This window comes from Cryptomeria japonica, chromosome 1, assembly GCF_030272615.1.
Source record: "Cryptomeria japonica chromosome 1, Sugi_1.0, whole genome shotgun sequence".
Classification (NCBI taxonomy): Eukaryota; Viridiplantae; Streptophyta; class Pinopsida; order Cupressales; family Cupressaceae; genus Cryptomeria; species Cryptomeria japonica.
Genome location: NC_081405.1, coordinates 412,501,788 through 412,507,787, shown reverse-complemented (window position 1 = coordinate 412,507,787; position 6,000 = coordinate 412,501,788).

The window sequence follows — 6,000 nt, the reverse complement described above, 5'->3', positions numbered from 1 at the left end:
AAGATGAAATTTGGATGGAAGCAGTGGTTCCTAGAACTGTTTGGGTGACATAAATGGGTTATGAGGCTGATGTAAACATAATTGAGACATATGCCAAAGCCCTACTTGAAGCCCCTAGAGAACCTGAAGAGAAAATATTTGGTAATGCTGAAACCATTGAGAGCAAAGTACAAACACTTAAACAAAGGAAGAAAAGAGAACAATATATCAGAAAAGCAACAAAACATGTGAAAGAGATCAAGGAAAATGTATTGAATATCACCGGTATTAAGGAAAGTGACTTGGAAGGGTTACAACCAGAAGCTCACCTCTCACTGATTGGAACTTCATCTGACAGTGAAATACCAGTTGAGTTTAAGAGACTAGAAAGGAAAAGAAAACCTTCACCGACACCCTCTCTTGCACCAAAGAAAGCAAGAAAGAAACAATAGGCAATAAGGCCTCCAACTAAAAAGATGACACCAAGGAAGAAGAAAGAAAAATAGGTTGTCTCTCCTCTTGACAATCTTTTGAATGAAATAACAGATGATGGAAATTTATCAAATGCTAGTAAACTGTATGATACTTTTACAAATAAGGAAAAGGAAAGCATAGAAAATAGCATTATTCTACACCTGGACATTTATAAGAAAGTTTTGATAGAGGTTGTAGATGTGTTACCTAGTGATGCAAAGAGGCTAGCTATTATGGAGTTAGATAAGAAAATAAAAATTGAGAAGCTACTTGCAGTTCACCCTGTTAAATCAGCAGAAGAAATTGATGAGTTAATAAGTGAGGCTAACAGGACAATATTTTCCAATGGTCACCAACATGTATCTTTAATGGCAGGCAGGGTTAATGAGATCATTGAAGAAACAATAGATAATTGGGATATCTTCTTTGTGGTGAAAGAGAAGCAAGAAGAACTTAAGAGACCCAAAACTTTTAAGGTCTACCAAAAGGATAAGGACAAAGGTAAAGGCAAGGTAGGTGGACTACCCAACATAAAAGTAATAGACAATTTGCCACCACCTCCTTCTATTACTTCACTGGTTGAGATCATTGACACACTGACAACTAAGAATATGGAAACCACAAATGAGGATACAAATACTAAATCAGAGATCCTATACACAATAAATATTGATACACAAGAGGTCAATATTGTGGTTGATAGTGAAACCACTAGTGAGAAGAAAGATGTGGCTACTGAGCCACCGACTGACAATAGTACAGTTGAAACACATGTAGAGAATACAATTGAAAATATTGAGATTGGGGTTGAGACACAAACTGAACAATCAGTTGATCCCTTGGCTACTGGAATGTTGATTAATACAAACATTGAGAAACCCATAGAGTTAGAGAAACCGATTGCTGATAACACAGTGAAACCAGTTGAGATACCGACAGTGGACAATATAGAGGTGCATACTGAGAAACCGACAATGAATAACACTGAGACTTTGTCAGAGAAACCAGCAGTAGATAGCACAGTGAAACCCACTAAGGTACAGGTTGAGAAACAGGAAGAGAAAAAGGTTGAGTCACAGGTTCATATATAGATAGTGCCACCGACAATGACTGAGAAGCCCAAGCCTTTGCTAGTTGAAATGCAAACACAAACTGACCTACCAGAGATCAACACAAGCAAAGAGGTTACTCACACTAGCGGAATGAATATTGTTAAGGTAGTTGGACAATCATCTGGTTCTTCCATGACAAAATTCAAACCAACTAATGTGACAAAGGTATTATTGGATTCAATTAAGAAAATCACAGATTGTAATACACTAGCATATAAGGCTATTGATGATACCATTCCTATTCTAAAATTGATTGCATCCAAATGCAATATGGAAAATAAAGATTCTTTAAGTCAATTAGACACATTATCTAAGTATATCACCGACAACATATTGACTATTGACCAAATAAATGAGGAGACATTTAAAGAGAAAATGAATAAGGAAAAAGAGAAATTATTTGATGAAACAATAAAGAAGTGCATGGGACATATTGACACCCTCTTACCAATGCTAAACAAAACAATAATGGAGTTTAAGGAATTGTATAGAGACACATGCAAGACTAATATCTTGACAGTGGATATAGACAAGGAGATCAGTAAAGTATAGAAAGAAATAAATGATATAGCTGACAACATCATTGGTTCGTTCGAACCAATATCAGTTATAGAGTAGGAGATAGAAGGTTTTGAGGAGAAACTTGAAAAATTGGAGAAAGAAAAGGAAAGAATAAAATACAAGGCAAAAGAACTTAAAAGCATACTTGGTCCCAAATTGGATTACCTCATCTCTTTGAGGAAAGAGATCTTAGAGGCACTTGTTCAAGGATTGAAGACACCGGAAGAGAAAATGCATCACCTCATTGGTACAATTCAAAGAACAGAGGCAACATTGAAGGACAATGACAGGTTCACTGAGAGCCTGAATTTTGTATTAGCAGACCTTTTTCAGGTTATAACGAACTGGTTACAGGTTTCTAGCTAATAACTACACTCATTTGACATTTTTAAAGCCTTTGTCATAGATGTCAAAGGGGGAGTAGTAGAGAAGAGAAAAATGATTGACAAAAGAGATCATTTGCTCAAGGGGAGCACACAGTTTTGGTAAGATTTTTTTTTTGGACTTCAATTTTTGGATACAATTTTGAATTTTTCTCATGGGTGTTGCCATCAATGCCCAAGGGGGAGATTGTTGGCATTGCACACTCCAATGAGAATTGTAGGTGATTGAAGATATTGCCATTGATGAAAACCTTGCAATCCTATGGCACCATCAAGCACCGACACCGACAGACTCTACACCGGTAGATAGTTCACCAGCAACGACAAAGATGATTACCGACACCCTAGTCGATAGGATTTTGATTATTGTATATTGTATTTAGTTTTAATATCTTTTTGTAAGCCGACATGGTATATTGCAATAAGACTCACATATAAGTATGAGATCTTGAAGATCATTTTGGACATACATATAGAGGATAGGATGGATATGATGAGAGAATATTCAGGTAGATTTTGGAGTAAGGTTTAGGTTGTTGTATGAGCTTAAACCGGTATTGAACCTGGCATAGTAGATGCTTTTTGTAGCAGTACATCACATTGGATTTCCATAATCCATTTTGTAAGTCAGTGAGCCTTCCTTTTGTAATTGAGAAGTGAGCTCTAGGTAGTTGGCCTTCCTACATGTGCAGACACCACCTATTATAAGTAATATCCATTCATTGGCCAGTGAGTGAATATTGTGGGTCACAAATCCCACCAAGGTTTTTCCCACACCGGGTTTCCTTGCCAAAAATCTTGTGTTATGGTGTTCTTTCTATGTTGTGTTTATTGTTCAAATTTACTGCATTAATTCTTATTTACCGGTACACTATTTTGGAATGCAATTTATTTAATAAAGTTAGAAAATCTGTTAACCAGTTAGATACTGATTCACCCCCCCTCTCAATATCTTTGGAAATCCTAACATATTTAACCATCCAATTGTATTCAGTGTGACTCCCATTTTGTGATTGAGCAGTGAGCTAGGTAGTTGGCCTTTCTGCATGTGCAAACTCCACATTCTACACACATACTATCTGCAGTAGTATCATCTGATTGTGGGTAAGGTTTCCCACTATGGTTTTTCCTGTTATAGGGTTTCCACATACAAATATTAGTGTTGTGTTTTGTGGATATTATTGTCTTTCTATTTCATGCATTAATCTTTATCTGTATTGCAATTAACTGATAAAACTGTCTTTTGACGTAAAGTTTGGTTTACCAGTATTAAGCATTAAGTTTGGTTAAGTTAGTTTTGGTTTGAATTTATTGGACAAATGATTTAGCCCCCCTCTTAGTTGTCTCCGAGACCTAACAATTGGTATCGGAGCTTAGTCCTCTTTTTGCAGAAGTTTAACAACTTGAGGAGATCCAATGTCTTCTAACTATTTCAGGAAGGACAATCCTAAATTTGATGGAACCAACTATGGCATATGGAAGATTGGGATGGAGACACATCTAAATTGCATTGGAAAGGACATATGGGAGGTTACAGAGAATGATTATGTTTCTCCTACTCAATGTCAACCTAATCCACCAACCTTCTCTAAAGATGAGGAAAATGATTGCAAAGCAAGATAAGCACTTTTGAGTGCATTGTCAGATCAACAAATCATGGGATTATCAGATAGATCTACTACTAAAGCTATTTGGGACAAATTGGAAACATTAAATGAAGGTGATACCATAGTCAAATTTGCAAAACTTGAATGCTTCCGGGTCAGGTATGAAAATCAGAAAATGGAAGAAGATGAAAGAATTTTTGCTTTTATGGAAATAGTAAATGAAATTATTTTGGGTATACAATGTTGTGGAGGAACCTTAAGTGAAGATGAAATTATTTCTAAATTTTTAAGAGCATTGCCACCGACATATAAAATGAAAGTTACTACTATAAATGAATCGAGAACAATACCTAATACATCAGTATCTAGAGACACTTTGGTTGGAAAACTTTCAGCTTTTGAACTTGAGGAATTTGGTCCTGTTGCTACTATTAAGATAGATTTAGATTTCAAGGCATTAACATCATCTGCAACATCATCATCATCATCATCTGAGAAATCTGATTGGAAATCCTTTTATGGAAAAGAACTTGAAGAAATCAGGAAAAAGAATGAAGAATTGGAAGAACTTGAAGCACTATTTGCAAGAAAAATGCCTAAAGGTCCAGTTTGAAGTAAATATGAAGGTAAAGAACCATTTAAATATTTTAACTGCAATAAAATTGGTCATATGGCATCTAGGTGTCCTGATAGACATGCAAGATTGAAAGAAGAAGCTAAAAGAACATATAAGCCTAACCCTGAATATCAAAGATACAGATTTAAGAAGAATAAAGAAAAATCTTGTTACTATGCTGATGAAAGAGTTACTGATGATTTTGATGAAGAACTGACATAGAATGGATGGGCTTTTGTTTCTATAATAGAAGATCAACGGACACCTACTGTTCAATCGGTAGAGCAGGCCCTACTAGCTAAAATTGAAGATAAGGATGAATGGATCATTAATTCAGGATGTTCACATCATATGACTGGTGATAAAAGTAAATTCTTAACCTTTCAGGAACACAATGGAGGTCTAGTAAGATTTGGAGATGATAAATCTTGTTTGATAAAAGGAAAAGGGACTATATCTTTTGATGGTAAGCACAATACTAATAATGTTTACTATGTTGAAGGTTTGAAGCATAATATTTTAAGTGTTGGTCATTTAGCTAAAAAAGGTTTTCAATTACAATTCAAGAATGGTAAATGCAAAATCATGAACAAAACTGGTCTAGAAATTGCAACCGATAATCAGATTAGAGGTAATATTTTTCATTTGAACAACTATGAGAATGCATGTTTGATTGCACATATTGATGAAAGTTGGTTATGGCATAAGAGACTTTGTCATGGAAATTTTGATTGCATTGTGAAAATTAGTACAACTAAGGCAGTAAGGGATTTACCTAAGATTGTTAAACCTCACAATCCAGTATGTAAGGAATGTCAATTTAGAAAGAAAGTTAGAGTATCTTTTAAGAGTTCCAAAAAAATCCAATAATGTTCTTGACTTATTTCACATTGATTTATATGGCCAACAAGAACTAGAAGTTTACAAGGAGATATATATTTTATGCTAATCATTGATGAATATTCTAGAATTTGTTGGGTTACTTTTCTCAAGGAGAAATCAAAAGCTTTTGGGAAATTAAAACTATTCAAGGTGATGGTAGAGAATGAAACTGGTAAGAAAATCAAATGTTTGAGATCAGATCAAGGAGGTGAATTCACATCTAAGGAATTTAATACATTCTGTGAAGTGAATGGAATTAGAAGACAATTATCAGCACCTCAGACACCCCAGCAAAATGGAGTTGTGGAAAGAAAGAACATAACTATTTTAGATGCAGCTAGAAGCATGATATTAGAAGCAAACCTACCTCATATATATTGGAGAGA